Raw genomic sequence first — 21,010 nt, forward strand, 5'->3', positions numbered from 1 at the left:
TTCAGTCAGGCTCCTCAGGTTTCTGCACTCCTAGGGGATACACACCATACCCTCAAACCAAGGTTGCTAGTAATTGGATATGAAGGGCATTATGCAGTATGCACTGACTATTGTTTCTTTTCCCACCACACTAGCTCAAAAGGTAATGTTTATGCATTACAAAAAAAATAGTGTGTATATATGTATATTTTGCTGGTCATTATTGTGGGGGTAGCATTGACATACTGTAGTCACAGCTAGGCCAAGGTCAGGGGGCTAACATAACACATTACCATGGTAAACGAAACTTGCGTTGGGGAGGAAACCGAGGCCAATCCAAAAAAGCACTTCTTTGTGAGCGAGTGGGGAGGGGGAAAAAACAATTATATTTAGCTTCTATTTAAAAGACTTCTTAGGCCAAGCCTAACATCTTGGGTCAGAAACAAACTCAGGGGGACTTATTTTAAGGGACCATCCAGGTGGGAAGGATGGGCTGCAATTCCCAGCCCACCTGTGGCTTTCTCATGATGGAAAAGACTACACCTTTGACTCTCCGGAGAAGGTTACATTCAACACCACATCAAGATGTCTTCAAGTCGTTCATTGATCGGCAACTGTGGCTTGGTAACTTTGGATAGTAAGTAAGTAGCATACCTGTGGTATAACTATGGTTAGTTATAACTATACTATTTCTGTTTAGTTCGGAAGTAGGCAAACCCAGTCAGGCTTATTCGATGTGATCATCTAGTTTGCTTGTCTTATTAGCAAGCATTGTCACTTTTCTTTCCTTACCGTGGTAATGCAACACCAGTCATGTTTGTGCCTGTGAGATTGACTCGTAGAAGCATTGTCTTCCGTAGCAGTTGACTCAAAACATAGAAAAACAACCTAGCATGTGAATTAGAGGTCGACCGATTATGATTTTTCAACGCCGATACCGATTATTGGAGGACCAAAAAAAGCCGGTACCGATTAAATCGGACGATTTTATTTATTTATTTGTAATAATGACAATTACAACAATAATTGAATGAACACTTATTTTAACTTAATATAATACATCAATAAAATCCATTTAGTCTCAAATAAATAATGAAACATGTTCAATTTGGTTTAAATAATGCAAAAACAAAGTGTTGGAGAAGAAAGTAAAAGTGCAATATGTGCCATGTAAAAAAGCTCAAGTTTAAGTTCCTTGCTCAGAACAAGAGAACATATGAAAGCTGGTGGTTCCTTTTAACATGAGTCTTCAATATTCCCAGGTAAGAAGTTTTAGGTTGTAGTTATTATAGGAATTATAGGACTATTTCTCTCTATACCATTTGTATTTCATATACCTTTGTCTATTGGATGTTTTTATAGGCACTTTAGTATTGCCAGTGTAACAGATAGCTTCCGCCCCTACCTGGGCTCGAACCAGGAACACATCGACAACAGTCACCCTCGAAGCATCGTTACCCATCGCTCCACAAAAGCGGGGAACAACTACTTCAAGGTCTCAGAGCGAGTGACGTCACCGTTTGAAAAGCTATTAGCGCGCACCCCGCTAACTAGCTAGCCATTTCACATCGGTTACACCAGCCTAATCTCGGAAGTTGATTGGCTTGAAGTCATAAACAGCTCAATGCTTGAAGCACAGCGAAGAGCTGCTGGCAAACGCACGAAGGTGCTGTTTGAATGAATGCTTACGAGCCTGCTGCTGTCTACCACCGCTGTCAGACTGCTCTAACAAATATCAAATCATAGACTTAATTATAACATAATAACACACAGAAATACGAGCCTTAGGTCATTAATGGTCAAATCTGGAAACAATAATTTAGAAAACAAAACGTTTATTCTTTCAGTGAAATACGGAACCGTTCCGTATTTTATCTAACAGGTGGCATCCCTAAGTCTAAATATTGCTGTTACATTGTACAACCTTCAATGTTATGTCATAATTATGTACAATTCTGGCAAATTAATTACGGTCTTTGTTAGGAATAAATGGTCTTCACACAGTTCGCAACGAGCCAGGCAGCCCAAACAGCTGCATATACCCTGACTGCTTGCACGAAACGCAAGAGAAGTGAGACAATTTCCCTAGTTAAAAGAAATTCATGTTAGCAGGCAATATTAACTAAATATGCAGGTTTAAAAATGTATACCTGTGTATTGATTTTAAAGAAAGGCATTGATGTTTACGGTTAGGTACACATTGGTGCAATGACAGTGCTTTTTTCGTGAATGCGCTTGTTAAATCATCACCCGTTTGACAAAGTAGGCTGTGATTCGATGAGAAATGAAATGAACAGGCACCGCATCGATTATATGCAACGCAGGACACGCTAGATAAACTAGTAATATCATCAACCATGTGTAGTTAACTATTGATTGTTAAGATTGATTGTTTTTTATAAGTTTAATGCTAGCTTGCACCTTACCTTGGTTTCTTGCTGCACTCGCGTAACAGGTAGTCAGCCTGCCACGGAGGCTCCTCGTGGAGTGCAATGTAAGGCAGGTGGTTAGAGCGTTGGACTAGTAACCGGAAGGTTGCCAGATCGAATCCCCGAGCTGACAAGGTAAAAATCTGTCGTTCTGCCCCTGAACAAGGCAGTTAACCCACTGTTCCTAGGCCTTATATATATATATATATATACACTGCTCAAAAAAATAAAGGGAACACTTAAACAACACAATGTAACTCCAAGTCAATCACACTTCTGTGAAATCAAACTGTCCACTTAGGAAGCAACACTGATTGACAATACATTTCACATGCTGTTGTGCAAATGGAATAGACAAAAGGTGGAAATTATAGGCCATTAGCAAGACACCCCCAATAAAGGAGTGATTCTGCAGGTGGTGACCACAGACCACTTCTCAGTTCCTATGCTTCCTGGCTGATGTTTTGGTCACTTTTGAATGCTGGCGGTGCTCTCACTCTAGTGGTAGCATGAGACGGAGTCTACAACCCACACAAGTGGCTCAGGTAGTGCAGCTCATCCAGGATGGCACATCAATGCGAGCTGTGGCAAGAAGGTTTGCTGTGTCTGTCAGCGTAGTGTCCAGAGAATGGAGGCGCTACCAGGAGACAGGCCAGTACATCAGGAGACGTGGAAGAGGCCGTAGGAGGGCAACAACCCAGCAGCAGGACCGCTACCTCCGCCTTTGTGCAAGAAGGAGCACTACCAGAGCCCTGCAAAATGACCTCCAGCAGGCCACAAATGTGCATGTGTCAGCATATGGTCTCACAAGGGCTCTGAGGATCTCATCTCGGTACCTAATGGCAGTCAGGCTACCTCTGGCGAGTACATGGAGGGCTGTGCGGCCCCACAAAGAAATGCCACCCCACACCATGACTGACCCACCGCCAAACCGGTCATGCTGGAGGATGTTGCAGGCAGCAGAACATTCTCCACGGCGTCTCCAGACTCTGTCACGTCTGTCACATGTGCTCATGTGCTCAGTGTGAACCTGCTTTCATCTGTGAAGAGCACAGGGCGCCAGTGGCGAATTTGCCAATCTTGGTGTTCTCTGGCAAATGCCAAACGTCCTGCACGGTGTTGGGCTGTAAGCACAACCCGCACCTGTGGACGTCGGGCCCTCATACCACCCTCATGGAGTCTGTTTCTGACCGTTTGAGCAGACACATGCACATTTGTGGCCTGCTGGAGGTCATTTTGCAGGGCTCTGGCAGTGCTCCTCCTGCTCAAAGGCGGAGGTAGCGGTCCTGCTGCTGGGTTGTTGCCCTCCTACGGCCTCCTCCACGTCTCCTGATGTACTGGCCTGTCTCCTGGTAGCGCCTCCATGCTCTGGGCACTACGCTGACAGACACAGCAAACCTTCTTGCCACAGCTCGCATTGATGTGCCATCCTGGATGAGCTGCACTACCTGAGCCACTTGTGTGGGTTGTAGACTCCGTCTCATGTTACCACTAGAGTGAGAGCACCGCCAGCATTCAAAAGTGACCAAAACATCAGCCAGGAAGCATAGGAACTGAGAAGTGGTCTGTGGTCACCACCTGCAGAATCACTCCTTTATTGGGGTTGTCTTGCTAATTGCCTATAATTTCCACCTTTTGTCTATTCCATTTGCACAACAGCATGTGAAATTTATTGTCAATCAGTGTTGCTTCCTAAGTGGACAGTTTGATTTCACAGAAGTGTGATTGACTTGGAGTTACATTGTGTTGTTTAAGTGTTCCCTTTATTTTTTTGAGCAGTGTATATATATAAATAAAATGAAAAATCGGCCACAATCGGTGTCCAAAAATTCTTATTACCGATTGTTATGAAAACTTGAAATTGGCCCTAATTAAAATCGGCCATTCCGATTAAATCGGTCGACCTCTAATGTGAATAAAACAATGTAAATAGCCAAGAAACACAAGGACAAAGTCTCACTTCAGTAGACTTTCATTTCAAGTAACTTAGACCAATTTTTATGACTGTGCACAGCGCTTCCAAAAATGAATCTTTCACTCAGCTATTCACATGCGCACAGCCCCCAGACAGGCATTGTTGCAGTGTGAGGTGGAATAGGCTATATAGGATTTGTAGTTCTTTGACTGAGCGATTAATTTACCAGCTATGAACCAAATACTTTGAAAACAGCTAATACAGCATTTATTTTACTATAAATGTGATCATACTTTACTATTTCTACTCACAAATGCGAGTGAAATGCACCCGCCAACGTGACTGGTGAAATAGACTTCTTACCCGCCAATGCCAAAATCTACCCGCATTTAGCAGATGGTGGGTAGATTTTAGGCACTGGGAACTACCATTAAAATATCCTTAGAGGATAGGTGTTTAGTCTACATAACGCACGCCTGTGCGCCAGGGTTTCTGTTCGGAAAATGTGGCACCGGACATTTGACCGGCAGCATTTTAATTTACTGGACATTGGAGACATTTACCGGACCCATATGTATTGGGTGCGTAACCTGATTAAGGCATCCACCCACAGCGGTCAAATGATAGAAATCACATTTAGATTATGGTAATTCATATAAACAGAACATGCAAGTCGAGGATACAACGATATGCAGTCCTTCTTACCGAATTCTGATGTGCACTTTCCCTCAGCCAACAAGACGAGTGACAAACAGCAAAATCACTATCCTATGTCAATTTACTATCCCACATAGTAGAAGGTTACCTATTCTATTGGTCAGATGGTTGCGAAAGAAATAGCCTATTCCAAAGAGACTCTGGGACAGTTGTGAGACGATAGATCCATATTAATAAGCCTAGACTAAATAATTGTATTAATTTTTTAAACATTCAAAAGCAATGAGTGATACAACAGATCAGAAAGTTTAGCTTAAAATGTTGATAAACTATTATTTCTTCACATTATAAGTGCAGCAATGTGCACAAGGCAGTAGGTTACGCGCAAATGTTCATTCCATTATGCAATTAGCGGGAAAACACTTGGCAAAAGGGCGCCGCTCGCATTTGTGCGGTTTCATGTGACAGATGAAAATATCCATTAGAACTTTAGAAAGCGGGGAGATCTACTATGCAATAACTAGCATGGGTTGCTAATATGACTAAGATTGTACCTTTGGCTACTGGACAATGAAAGAAAGTTGATAAAAAAAAATAATTTGGGTTTATGTTGCAGGTCACGACTTTACAGGAGAGGCATTTTAACATTTATTTGTATTTTTTTAATCAAAATGTGTTTTTTGGAAGAAATGCCTTCTCGAACATTTGAGCTTTCATTTGCCTTAACAAACTTGTATGCCATCTGTAAATACAAATAAAGTTGTTAAATATTGAAATCAGTGGAATGTCTGGTAGAAGCAGAGTATGATAAGGAGATTAATACAATTCTGGTGTTTGATTGCAAATGCAGAGGGAGTCGAAAAGAGAACACAGAAGGCGGTTGTATAAAACACCTGTCTGCGGATCACATCTTCAAACTAAGGGCAACTATGGTATCCGTGACAGAGAGGGAGAAACATCTGATGATTCTTATGGCATTGCACACGGTCAGTGTGAACCAGAGTGACTTGACACAATAGGCCAAGCAAGCTGTACAAACAAAACGACACAGGTCGTCATATTTAATGAAAGGGGTTGCAGTCTGCCTTAAAGCGTTCATCCATGTATACGGGTAAGAGTCTAACTACAGTTGATTCAGACATTATACGTTTCTAATTTAGTCAGAAAGTTGTTTTCATTGCAAGTTAAAGCTTACTGTTAGCTAGCTAGCTGACATTTGGTGGCTGGCTCGCTAGCTAACATTACGTGTATGATCTGTGTATTCATATTATCTCAGAAAGCCATTTGTTTTGCTAGTTATAGCCTAATGTTAGCTAGCTAACATTGAACCTATTTGGTTAACTTTAGCAAGCTATGACAATAAGTTTGTATTGCTAGTACTCTATGGATTGGGATTATGGTTCATTGTTTAGCTAGCTAGCTATTTGTATCTGGAATTTGTCTTTCAGCATCAGTAGAGAAAAAAACACACCTGACTCTTCTCCACCAGTCATACAAGGAGAATGTTATAATGCCTCCCATTAAAAAGAGAGCTGGCCTCCACAATCCCCCCGACCTCAACCAAATTGAGATGGTTTGGGATGAGTCGGACCAGCCAACAAGTGGAAAAGCAGCCAACAAGTGCTCAACATATGTGGGAACTCCTTCAAGAATGTTGGAAAAGCATTCCAGGTGAAGGTGGTTGAGATAATACCAAGAGTGTGCAGCTGTCATCAAGGCAAAGGGTGGCTATTTGAAGAATCTCAAATATAAAATATAATTTGATTTGTTTACTACCATATGTCTTATTTCATAGTCGTGATGTCTTCACTATTATTCTACAATGTAGAAAATAGTACAAATAAAGAAAAACCCTTGAATGAGTAGGTGTTCTAAAAATTGACCGGTAGTGTATAACCTTAACATATTAAACCGTTTAAAATGTAATATTCCCCTCCAGAAATTAGCCCAATAACATAGATGAAAAGCAATAGCTTTAGGGCCTGTACATCGTCCATATTATCAGGCAGGTGTGCTATTTTAGCAATAAGCATTATCCCCTGTAGCCTGACGCAGTATCGTGGCTACATGGCTGAAGTATGATGTTGCTCATCTGCATTGGTTACCCCAATAGGGTAATCATTAGCTAGATGAGGAGTTCCCAAACCTTTTCACTCGGGGCCCCCCTTCCAGCATTGGGGAACATCCCGCGCCCCCCGTGTGCACGTGCTACATCTATTTCTGTGGGCACAGGCACTGTTCATGACACAAACTGTTCACACCACTCTTGTTGGTGGACAGAATTTTGCAGGTTTAAAGCTTATGTCCTGCAATTAAGCACATTTTGTCATGGGGTACAAAAAACCTTTTGCAGTTTTAAAGCACATTTTCTTGCAATTCTATACATTTTGCCATGTCTAATGTGTATTCATGTGATATGCGTGACTAGAAAATTACAACAATAACTATGGGCTAAAAAAAACGAAATAAAAAATCGTTAGCTGACATGGGCTAGTTGATCTGGAGATTTCTGACAAGTTATAAATAGCTCTAAGGTATACAATGACTGACATGACAAGAGGAACTGATGATGCACTACCCAATTCCAAATTGCACCTTGTGCATTCTTAAAGCTGGACTGAGTTCCTTTACAAAAAATTGTTTTTAGAAAAACATAGGCCTGTTTATGCATTCGATTGCCCGACGCGCTTCTCACGTTTACTTTTTTTCATGCCAGATTGTAAAACGCTGCCAATTGAGCAAAAATTCTAACGGCAGTGCTGCCTGAAACTATAGGCGTACATCTCTGTGGCCTCACCGAGCAAAAGATATTTGAGACAATGGCTAGCCATTAGTGTTGTGTGGCCATCCTCCCAAACCCTGGGCTTACGAGGCTAGTTAGCCATTTACTGCAGCAGAAGCAGCTAGATAGAGGGAGACAGCAGCTCCCAGGTAACTTTGGCTCTGTTGAAAGGCCAGGCGCTGAAATAAAATATAATTATTCATAGGAGGCACACAGTGCTCCCCTACTGTCTCCTTTCATCAGAGCTCTAATCCCATCAGGTTGGCCGATGGTCTGGGGTGCGCAGACGCTAACGGCGCCAGTGCAGTGTGGCTCGGGATGACAGAACAAGTGGCAACAGAGAGGACGCCGGGAAGATCCAGGGCAGGCTGTAGGGTGGCCCAACTCACAAAGTATTTTGTCCAATGTCCATACTAGCAGCATTGGCTTCCTACCACTTAGAATAAAGCATTGTATTCTAAGTGATATGCTAGTGTGGATTTCAGAACAAGGGCAATGATTTTGATATAATTTTTTGGGGGCACTTGATCTATTGATGTTACTGATTTGCTGGAGAGCACAAAACATGCACTCTGCTAAACAGGGTGTAACAAGCTAAACATTGCAGATCTACAAATATCATGAAGAGCTGACATGATCCCTCACTCTGTATCAGAACATTATACCCTACCGAACGCGTCGTTCCTGAAATGAGTCTTTACCGTTTAACCAACAACCAGCAGGGCTGTGATCCCCAAGGACCTGCGCTATGAAGCCCCCCTGCTAGCTATAGGAAGTGAACACAGAGTAGCCACAGAGATACATTACCTCATGGTAATGACTACTTGCACCCTGTGATGCTGCCAGCTGAGACAGACACGCCATGTTCCAAAAACAACAGATTAACCTAGCTACATATATGATGTGTTTCTGAACCTCAATGTTGGGACAAACACACTCACTTCGATAAGTCTGGACTTCATTATGTGTGAAACAGCTTCAACTTGTTATTTAGAGACCCAATCAGCTTCATGATATTCTAGAATGAGGGAAACCTTGCATTGCTATATTTTTTTATTCAGATCAGTTGCCACAAAGCTTTGTCAATTATCAAGCATCAGATTTTAACACTTTGATGAGGATTAGATAGTTACAGGCCTCAAGCATTTCAGAAGCAGTTAAATAAATCATTTTCTGAATAGCCAAAGGGCTTTCTCCGTTAGCAAGCCCACTTGAAGATATAAAATGCCTCGAGACATATTATAAAAGGAAAATGAAAACTTTTGGGCCGGTATTCACAGCGCATCTCAGAGTAGGAGCGCTGATCTAGGATCAGGTCCCCCCTCTTACTAATTGTGATTAAAAAGGCAAAACTATACTAAATCAGCACTTCTGAGATGCTTTATGAATACAGGCCCAGGGATGAGGCAGTGGAGAACTGACTGACGGCACCTTTGCATGCAACTCAAAGGCAGGATAATAAAAGGCCCTCTTCCCCTTCCAAATGATCCCTGGGAAATGGGTCAGCGCTGCAATACAGGCAGCGCAATACTTCTGACAGAATCTCAACACCGTTACATGCCAATGTTCCTTGGATATTTAAGCGTACCACCCCTAACAAATATATGGGCTTTTTCTATTGAAAACTTCTACGTCCGTGTTGCCATTGTCACCAGTTTTGAGACTATCAAGATCATTTCACAAGTCATGAAGGATGGGATAAGGAAAAAGTAAAATGATTCAATTAAATTCAAAATGCAGTCAAGTCGATCTTTTTCTTCTGCTGATCATCTCGAGCGTGATACAGTGCAAAAGAAATGACGCATTCGGGCTTGAAAAACAAAATCTCTGCACTGCGCTTTAAATTCTTAAACCTACTTCAGCACTCTGCAATCTGCTGCATTGATAACATCAACTGTCTCTCACAGGTCTGGGTTCTATGACACTGAGTTATGAGTTGCCATTATCCGCCGAAAAGGAGAAGGGTTGGGGGTCACTATAGACATGACCCTGTGTCAACATAGATCGGGTTCTTGTTCAATAGGCATGATGACCCAAAGCGGAGTGAAACGGGGAGGTCGCTACTTTCTGAACTTGTCCAATAAGAAACGCACATTTTTGTGATCTGTTGCAAAACGTTTTTCTATGATGTGCTTGTGCCCTAAATGCACAAGACCCTGAAACTCTAACAGAAACCCCCAATGTGCTCGTTGACTGTCACAACGCCCCTCCTTGTTCTTTAGAAGGGAGGCGTTACAGAATACAGACTGATTTCTCAGGTTTCTAACTCAGGACCTTTATTTGGCTGGCAGGGTGCCTTCTGGCACTCAACAGCGCCTATGAAACCCTGCGTGCTGACAGCCAGCTTCGGTTTCACAATATACAATACAACCACCACCGTTGGAGTGGGTGACATACAAATTACTGAATTGTTGTTTTAATGGCTGGAACCCACACACACTCAATTTATCTCTAGAAGGGCTGAGAATCCCAACTGCTGCTAACAGCTGTGATTATTTTTAGGCTTATACAGTTGTCAGATCACAAAATACTGTGTGCTCACATAGCTAGGCGTATAAACAATAGGCTGCCTGAAGCCTATGGGCTACATCAATACCCTAGTTTTATCAGGAGGAGCTAGGCTCATAGTCAGTGTGCTCCCAATCATCATACAACACAAAGGTCTGAAAGAACATAATAATCAAACATACTTTTAACATCATAACTCCCAAAAAGCCATGATAATCATCAACATCATAGGCTACCTTCCACTGATAAATATATTGACACCCTTGCCCCTCACCGTGCCTCCTAAAGACTGAGACAGATGGCCATGCATTGCAGGCTGCTAAAGCTTTGTCCATTTCCTTAGGATTTGTGATGGGAGCTCAAAATAGCCCACATCAGACTGGGGGGGAATAATCCATAGGGGAAACCAGGCCGAGGATCTCTAGATTAATTCCACTGCATTGCTCCGAGTCTGAAAGAGACAGCCTCCTACTGAAATGGAATAATGTTCTTTAAAAGCCTTTTCACCTCACATGTTGCAAAAGCTGAACAAAAGCATTGAGATATGTGAATAGATAGGCTACATCAACAATGGACCAGAATGAAAAAATAATAATAATAACCTAGGCTGCATTTCCCACCTAAAAATAAGTCAGAATCAGGTGACTTAAAAAAATGTCCAATCCAACATGTGCAGGTGTTGATTGAGCCAAAACTAAGGCATAGGAATGACATTCCCTAACACTTTAAAACTGTAGGACTAAAGCCTCAAGTTGGTACCGGTATGTCCCTCTACACAGCCCTTGAAGCATCCAGGCAGCAGTCTAAGGTAATGGAGACGTGAAACTGACGATGGCCATGCTGTCATGGAGACGAGTGTGACTGCGCATCCAAATAGGCTACTTCTTCACACTCGGCAGAGCCTCCATTCAGTTATTAATTCCCAGCTCTAGTCCAGACAAACGGCCATACCTTACTGGTGTGAACAGCACACAGCATAATAGGCCAATACTCTGCCCAAAAACACCTCTGATTGGCTTTTAACACAATGTATTTTGCGTTGTCATTATGAAGATTTCTTTACACAAGAATGCAATTCTGCTGGTCTTTATTAGAGATCTACCGATATGGAATTTTTGGGTCAGATACCGATTTTAGGGTGGCAAAAGTCACCGATTACCGATATATCTGCCAATATATTGTTTTTTAGAAATGGAATGAAAAACATACCTTTTTTTACACAAATTGTGCTCCAAAAGATTAAAAGATATTCTAAATGATGATTTCTCAACTAAATATAAAAGTTTACATTTTATCTGTGGTTTACAGCAGTAGTTCCCAACCAGGGGTACTTGGCCTATCCACAGGGGGTACTTGAGAAGCCTCATGAGACCATAGTCCTACTGGTAAAATGCACGGTGGGGTACTTCAGAGTAAAATGCAATTGGTGGTACAATAACCAAAATAGGTTGGGAACCACTGGTTTACAGGATATCCACTGACCACAAGCTAGCTGTTCCTTACAACAATATTTGCTTACAGAAACCACATGTACATTACACTGTTTCTCAATACAAAATGTATTGGCTATACATTTCAACTGCAAATGGCATGTGCTAATGACTAAAAACATTTATGCAGGAAAATGCTAACCACACAGGTTTTAGTCACAAGTTCCAATTTAGCTAGCTAGCTGACGTTAGCTACTTATCTCATCATGAATACAAGCACATGGCCTTAATGACGGCACATATCTAACTGCCTTGCTTTTTGCAGATTGCGGAAAACTAACTAAATAACCCACTAGCTAACATAATAGACCCAGACAGTAACAGAGTTATCTTTGTATCAAGGACAAGTGTTCACTTTGTCGCCAGTCCAGTGTTAGCACATAAGTAGCACAGATAGCTAGCTAGCTACCTTGCTGGCTAGCTATTGCTGGCAAGCTAACGTTAAGAATGTGATGAGGACAGGGCTGCTTGCTTGGAGAAGTGTACTTTTGATTATTTACTTATTCAAATATGTTGGCTGTGGCAAGCAACGCACTGTCAAACCACCATGCCTACTATCTCGCACGTTGTGACCTAGGCCTTAACGATGTTCAATGAGCAGTCCTCTTCAGGCAACTCATTGAATAAAAAATAAAATAATGTATGACTGCAAGTGAGCAGACATATTTGTTTATTCTATGTGCCAATTTATCTGTGGAACTGATTCATCAGTCAGGCTCTAGTCTATATCAAATGAATCGGTTTATTCTTTGGACAAAAGATGTTATCATGTAGGCCTAGGGATGTGACAGTGTAATTGACGATTATGGATGAAGACATTCATGAAAATAACAGTCCAAGCCGTATTTTTTTTAAAATATTTTTTATATATACACTTCATATTCAAGTCGACAAACTTTACCCAAAAGCAGCAAAGTAAAAGAAGGCCTGGTTTACATTTAACTGACAATATAAGGAGAGACGAGAGGAGGTAAACTATCCAGTTTAGATGTTTGTGTTGTGGAACGAACAGCTGACTGAAGACGGGACGGTCGGGCATTCAAAAAGATGACACATGCTGTTGAGTCCATTTCAGTAGTAACATTAACTTTTGACAAAGTGATGAAACGTTGCTGCTTCTTGTTTCAGCAAGCTGTTGTAGCAAACGACTATGCGACCACAAAAACCACTGCGTCTGGTTTACCAGGCAACTGCATTGTGTCCTTTGTAGACAAAACAGCAACACTATGGCACGGGATGGGTAACTTAATACTAAGCGTGATGAGTGAGAAGATCAAAACAGGCTGTTCCCAACACCCACACTGAGCTTAACATGACAGTGGTGGTGCTGAGTGAGAGAGCAAGTGAGAGACAGAGATCACCACTTCCTCAGAAGGAGAGTGCAGTTACAGATCATTCAGATACAAATGCACTGGTGTAGAACAGATACAAATGCACCGGTGTAGACCAGACATCTGTCATGTATCTGTCATGTAGAATAAGGCACAGGCCTATTCGTCAAGCTCTAGTCATTAGGCCTGCATTTCTACCTGCAAAGTGCTAGGCTTACCATTGTACCAAACTGAATAAGCTCCAGTTCCCACCTGCCCTCCCCTTCATCGGCTGAGCTACCATTTCCCTGCAGTCTCTGCTCTCAAACGGTTGGCACCACACACACACGTGACGCGGGCGGGCGCAGCACCGTGACCAATCTGTGACGGTCACCCCACCAGCCAGGCAGGGCCGCTGGCCACAGCCTGCCAGCAGGGTGGGCACCACCATACTGCCACTGGCCTCTTGCCCAAGCCTGGTTCAACACAGCACCACAGTCCGGGATATACGCGCGCACGCACACACGCACACTTCAAAAGTTTGGAGTCACTTAGAAATGTCCTTGTTTTGAAAGAAAAGCACATTTTGTCCATTAAAATAACATCAACTTGATCAGAAATACTGTGTAGACATTGTTAAATGTTATAAATGACTACTGTAGCTGAAAACGGCAGATTTTTTTATGAAATATCTACATAGGCGTACAGAGGCTCATTATCAGCAACCATCACTCCTGTGTTCCAATGGCACGTTGTGTTAGCTAATCCAACTTTATCATTTTAAAAGGCTAATTGATCATTAGAAAACCCTTTTGCAATTATGTTAGCACAGCTGAAAACTGTTGTTCTAATTAAAGAAGCAATAAATCTGTCCTTCTTTAGACTAGTTGAGTATCTGGAGCATCAGCATTTGTGGGTTCGATTACAGGCTCAAAATAACCAGAAACAAATAACTTTCTTCTGAAACTCGTCAGTCTATTCTTGTTCTGAGAAATTAAGGCTATTCCATGCGAGAAATTGCCAAGAAACTGAAGATCTCGTACAACGCTGTGTACTACTCCCTTCACAGAACAGCGCAAACTGTCTCTAACCAGAATAGAAAGAGGAGTGGAAGGCCCCAGTGCACAACTGAGCAAGAGGACAAGTACATTAGAGTGTCTACTTTGAGAAACAGACATCTCAAGTCCTCAACTGGCAGCTTCATTAAATAGTACCCACAAAACACCAGTCTCAACGTCAACAGTGAAGAGGCAACTCCGGGATGCTGACCTTCTAGACATTTCTAAGTGACCCCAAACTTTTGAACGGTAGTGTATGTACGTGTATGTGTATCAAAAGTTTGGGGTCACTGGGGCGCTCAGCAGTGTAGCACAGAAGTTAAATTCTGAGAAATATTACCATTCCTATTTGGTATAGCCTATTTAAATACATATATTATATAGTCTATACAACGCAAGAAAGGAATGTAGGCTTGACAGAGCAGATATTTCCACCAAAGCAGCGCAAGAATGTCCATTCGGAAAATATTGATTCTGTCACGTTCCTGACCTGTTTTCTGTTAGTTTTGTATGTGTTAGTTGGTCAGGACGTGAGTTTGGGTGGGCAGTCTATGTTTTCTGTTTCTATGTTTGTTTAAGGGTTGCCTGGTATGGCTCTCAATTAGAGGCAGGTGTTTGGCGTTTCCTCTAATTGAGAGTCATATTAAGGTAGGTGTTTTCACACTGTTTGTTGTGGGTGGTTGTCTCCTGTGTCTGTGTATGTCGTTGCGCCACATGGGACTGTTTCGGTTTTGTTTGTTCGTTCGTTTTATGTAGGCAGTTTTCGTGTTCATGCGTTCTTCGTGTTTCATGTGAGTTCGTCGTTCAGGTCTGTCTACATCGTTTATTTGTTTTGTAACTTCAAGTGTTCGTTCGTGTTTTCTGTTTTGTATATTAAACATCATGTCTAAGTATCACGCTGCGTCTTGGTTCAATCCATGCTCCTCCTCTTCGGATGAAGAGGAAGAGGAGAACCGTTACAGATTCTCTCTCTCTGTCGGATGCATGGGCATTTTGCCTATACCAATTTTTTTTTTAAATAACAGACACTCCTTAACGATCTTGTGTCTAGCCATTTATAAAAAATTAAAAAGCTTAAAATAAAAAAAACTCTTCAGTCGATAGGCTATGATTGAATATGACTGAAGGCTACGCTTCATTGTTTTATGCATGGCTTTCCCTCCAATCAAACAATGGGTTCCATCACAAAAGGTTATTTGAATAGCCTAAAAACGTAAGTTAGCCAGAGGTCTAATAATGAGAGAGAACAAACAATATCAATAGCCTAAAGGAAAATCCAATGACAAGTTTAAGCTTATTAAGAAATAAAATGATCCATGCGGGCTGTTGAAAACTAAAATGGCCAATAACCTATCCTCCTACTAGACCTAAAAGCTTAAAGAGAATTTAAAGTTAGGAACAGCATTTTATTTCCCAAATATTCTAGTCTACGAAGGTGTTGTCCTAAAGTTGTGGCTTTCAAAAATAACAAGAATGAAAGTATATAGACTAGACTATTTTATGAGGCAAATAAAGCAATTATTATCCAGTTCTGAAGCAGGTAGACTGCTTCTTATCCAGCCCATGATGTAGGCCTATAGCTTAGTTCACTAGGTTAAGGCAGCCCATTCCTCATCAGACAGTCACTGCACCATCATGTGCGCGCCACACAGACAGAAACACACACAAAACATGTTCTGCACCTCCACCAGAAAGGGTTAGAACAGATTTGCCATTGCCTGCACTTACCAGGCTTTAGCATCGTATATATAACAATGTTTTATTGGTAAATAATCACAATAGGACAAATGTTAACCACGCCCCAACACTACACACCATCACAGAGTTAAAGAGTTGTGTGGGTTGTTTACCCCTTACTGTGTGTTGCGTACCAACAGAGCGTTTCTGTTCTCTCCACCTCCTCTAAATAAAGAGGCAGTTGACTGCACTGCAGCGCACAGTAAATCAAACATGGTTTCCTCTCGGCCGCTCTCCTAGGGCAGGCACATTTCAGAGGCCCGCTTGGGCTCTGGTTTCTTGACCGACCCTGCTGCTCACTCCTGTAAGCCTATGGAGAGCCGAGCGGTTAAACTGATTGGGATGCTGTATTAGACAGTGATCCTCTTAACCCCAAACCCGCAAGTACCCGTTCAGGTCAAGCGGCAGTAAAACTGTCAGGACTAGTAGGTACAGTAAAGTGCTCATTTTCACAGTCAAGCTTTCCCGATCAAGTGTCTCATCTCAAAAACAACAGTGATGAAGAAAACAAAACTCAGAAACATGAATTCATTATGTATTAATAAGATGATAGTTACAATAGAGACTGAGTTTATGTTTCCCAAAGGAACCTTAGTTTGTGGACTTATGGTTTACAGATTACATAAAGTTAGGCCTATCGGTTTAACCAACACACAGCCGTTGGAAAGATAGGTTAATTCAATATAAAGATTATCTGTAATAGCCACAGGACTGTTTGTCTGTATGTAAGGAATAACCCAAGCAGGACGAGCGTAGCAACAAGTGACCATTTAACTAAATCATAGCAATACATCCCCCTTCATCCCCAGAGATTCAGAAAGCAGCTAATATCCTGGTCTGCTGATTGTGTTCGAGATCCACCAGAGCAGAAACAGAAGAGCACTTTATCCCAGGTGTCATTAGATCTCAGTATGGGTGCTAGGACATTAATCATTTGACTGGAGCAGATTGTCATGAAAACCTATTGAGTACTGAACCGTACTGCAGCACATCCTGTAACACAGTAGGTAGACTTCCTTAAAACTGCAATATATAAAACTTTTTGTGCGACCTGACCAAATTCACATAGAAATGTGAGTTATAGATCTGTACTTGTCATTGAAAGCAAGTCTAAGAAGTGGTAGATCTACTGGATCTACAGAACTGCTGGTTCTGTTCTAACTGATAATTAATTGCACCCACCTGGTGTGCCAGGTCTAAATCAGTCCCTGATTAGAGGCGAACAATGGAAGAAAGCAGTGGAACTGGCTTCGAGGGCCAGAGTTCAGTTTGAGGGCTCTACACTATAGTTGCTTGTTTTGTTACAGAAACTGAAAATAGGGGAAATAAAAAAAAAATTGCAACCAGGAAATGACAGAGCGATATCTGCAATGTTGTATAAACAAAGACCAGGTAGAATGACTGAAAATAGAATGACTAGGTTATGTATATGGTATAAACAGTGCTATTACAGGCATTGAATCCGGTTCCGAACTAAAAGCTCCTATTTGCGTTCCTCCATGCCTAAGCTGAAAAACGCAACTATTTGCTTTTAATAGAAATTTGTGTGGTATACAAGCCAGTGTTAAAATACTTCTTTTTTTTTTTTTTTTTTTTTGTCATTTAGCAGACGCTCTTATCCAGAGCGACTTACAGTAGAGTGCATACATTTTATTACATTTTACATACTGAGACAAGGATATCCCTACCGGCCAAACCCTCCCTAACCCGGACGACGCTATGCCAATTGTGCGTCGCTCCACGGACCTCCCGGTTGCGGCCGGCTGCGACAGAGCCTGGGCGTGAACCCAGAGACTCTGGTGGCGCAGCTGTACTGCTGTACATTTAGCCCAAGCCTTTCCATCTGCCTTGACAAAGTGAGATGATATCATATGATTCAATCTACAGCCTAATCAAGTGATGAAAGGCTTAATTACAAGCTCTACCTTTCCCTTCAAAAGGATTCATAAACAGCTCATCTCTTTGATACAAAAACAAGCACCTAGGTGAGGCAATCTTCAATCCCTCCAAAAAAACTTTAAACATGCTCGAAGCGAACATTAGCCTACATCTCAATACAGAATTCAAGAGTGATATGACATTTTAAGGAAAACCCAAAAAATCTGAAGCTTTGGACTTGCCCAACCATTTAAACAGAAGGTGATTGTATTAGGCTATCCTGCGGTTTTAGCCTAAGTCAGTTCGAGCCGAACACAGTGACCAAGCACAGTGAGTGGGTGGCACAAAGAGAGGGAGGCAGTGGAGTGTGTGTACAGGTCGTGAGGAGTAGGACCCCTTTAATCAGAGAGAGACTCTTCCGCGGCTCTGGGCGAAACCATCAACAAGCCCACCTCCGTCCCATCCCTCCATCACTTCCAGCCCTGCCCAATGATGCGGTCCCAACAATTTATCTTGCCAGCAGCAAGGCATGCCACTGGAGCAAAGCTCCTTTCAAGCAGATTTATACTCCCCAAGAGCTGCAGCAAAGGCGCTTGAAAGAGCTCTTTATAAAGGCAAGGAACCCAGCAGCTCACCTCTGCTAACTGCAGTCCCAATGGCCGTTTGATAGTCAGGATAATAAGCTAAGCAGTGAGGTGAACAGAAACCCAATATCACCTCAATTACAACTGCCAGTGTGTCCTCCATCTTAATCACACTTCTTCATTACCAAGGGGATAAGAAAGAGCCAACCTCCAAGAGAAGATACTAAACATCAAAAGCTGAATGTTTTATGTTTTCATGGCACCAACCATAACGTTACCTGTACCTGAGCCAAATTCCTTAGAGTAAGTATACTGTAGAGAATGTGGACTACAGTTGTAATTACAGAGTACACTGGACTGTTTCCAAGGGGATTTCTGGGTGTTTGAATAAATCTCCTGGGTTGTAAGAGAAGCACTCTTTCAGATCTACTCAGAGGATTGCAGCCAAGGCAGTATCCACGGGCCCTGTGGAGCGCCCAGGGGCCAACCTACAAGATGGCCATGGATCTAGGCAGGCAGTATTGAGCAACCCAATCACTGAGCTATAGGAAGTTAGGAACATATAGTGAGCTAGCTCTCACAGTGGAAAGTATGGGAAAAGTGTTTTTCATACTTATCCACAAAAGGACACTTCACATATATTACATTACCATGGTCACAAAACCTTTTAATTGATACTTTTTCACATGTGTAGTTATACTGTAGTAACATTGCTTTACGTAAAAATTTTAAAAAGTCTGCAAATTATCAAAATATATCTAGTGAAAAGACAATCAAAAGATTGTACATAACAAATTGTGATATAGATTGTTTTTTTAATGACAGGTGGGAGCTACACTCCTGAAACTAGGCAATACCATGCAGTGTCAAACGGTGCCATGTATTTTAGATTCGTACAGATTAACCATACTCATTCGATTTGATTGGGGGATTGTTAACACCTCTAGCTAGCTAGATACCATTCAAACAGCAATTCAAGCGACATAGCCAGTAGTGTCACTTCTATCATATCATGCCAAGGATCGAATTCAAAAGAATGTTAGCTGTTATTACTTGTAGTAGTATTAAATCAATGCAACCAGAGCTATGATTCTGTGTTATCGTGAAACAATAGACATCTATTGACAACTAAACCTACACTGGCTGGTTTGCTAATGTCACTGCAAAACTGTCAATGATATGTAGGTAGGCTATAACATGGCTAGCTAGTTACTCTCGTCTGACCGCGCACTCATATAATCGACAACAGACAATTTTAGCAAGCAAGAAAGTAGCCCCGTTCATAACTAGCCACTATGTTTTTAGGGATAACAAGGAAGCCAGTATGTTTGCATTTCAACGGTTTTAAACTACCAGACAAGCTAACCATTATATTGAATAGGTCAGATGGATTATTAGCAACATTTGGGCGCTGCGGTATGCGATTCTTTACTAGTTCGCGCTAGCTGTCACATGCAGTAGTTTCTCAGCAAGCCAACTAACGTTAGCTAGCTAGCTAGCTTGTTACACATGGAGCTAACAATAACATTACTGTAATAGCTGTTAACGAGAGATATCTGACAAGAAACGAGAACAAACTGAAATACCTAGCTAGCTAGCTAGCTATGAGTCTGGCTTTCTGGTCATCCTTTCCGTCATTGAGCAGCACTTCTAACCGCAGTGACAAGTCTCTCGTAGTACGATTGGGAGAATACTGCGTCTGCAATGAAAATGCTATGTTGTGAAATCCTATTACAGCTTACCTTTCGATTGGTAGAGTGCTCCAAATTGACTTCAGGGCTCAGGTTTTGTTTTATGCTGATATGATAACAGATGCTACAGGATTCCGTATGGATGGCCAGTTACTGTAGCTTGCTACAGTTTTCCGCTCTAGCGCTCGAGCCTTTTCTTTCGCTCTGTCACTTCCAGCACCTTGTCCTAACGCAAAGGCTATTTAGGGATCCTCTGAATGTTGGTATCCCCTTGAAATAACGAAAAAAAAGAGAGCAATATTTACCTTTATGAGAAAAGGATAAGCATAAATTGTATTACATGTTGCATTGGTGCTGTTTTATTCATATTTAGAAGCATGTTTATTTTATATTTCGCATATGTACCAATTGCATGTGTCATACAAGGAATTGTGGGCCTTAAGAGATCATAAATAGGGGAAAACGATATGCATAAACTATTTATGTGGTCAATAATTCCATGTTAACTGAAAATATATATTATTTTCAGTTTTCTTACTTTCATATATATGTTCATTATAAGTAACCGAATCTACACAGCAGCCCAATCCCAAGGCTGCGTAGTGTCATATGACAACAAAATCACCATTCTCCCTTAAAAAGGTGAACAAAATAAAAAAGACAAGCTTAGTGATTGCTGCCATCTGCTGGCCTTTTGTATACTGAAAGTAAGCGTCAGTCACCGTCATTCACTTATGTCACACACAGTGTGTCACACACATTGTGTACTACATTGGGTGCGTCGCTTGATTCAGAAATGATCATCTATTTTGGCTGATAGAGTTGAAAGAAATCCAAACTGTTGGTCTGAGAGGCCCACTAGAGGGCATCCACAGCACAGGTTTATATGCCAATATTATGGACATGAATTAGAACATTACAGGATGTGAAATGGCACACCAATCCTACTTTGATATTTTCCTGCCAAAATACAGCAACATTCCAGGCTTATC

The 21,010-nt window shown here is 41.7% G+C and overlaps 1 protein-coding gene across 1 annotated transcript in view; it reads right to left on the reverse strand.

Moving 5' to 3' along the window:
- Nucleotides 1-20,215, reverse strand: part of LOC120033306 (alpha-1,6-mannosylglycoprotein 6-beta-N-acetylglucosaminyltransferase A-like) — a 117,268-nt gene extending 97,053 nt beyond the window's left edge. Inside the window, exon 1 of the mRNA XM_038979587.1 lies at nucleotides 20,070-20,215. The gene's annotated coding sequence lies outside the window, so the exon portion shown is untranslated. The remainder of the gene's footprint in view (nucleotides 1-20,069) is intronic.
- Nucleotides 20,216-21,010: the final 795 nt, after the last annotated feature.

Source organism: Salvelinus namaycush, chromosome 40 (assembly GCF_016432855.1).
Source record: "Salvelinus namaycush isolate Seneca chromosome 40, SaNama_1.0, whole genome shotgun sequence".
Classification (NCBI taxonomy): domain Eukaryota; kingdom Metazoa; phylum Chordata; class Actinopteri; order Salmoniformes; family Salmonidae; genus Salvelinus; species Salvelinus namaycush.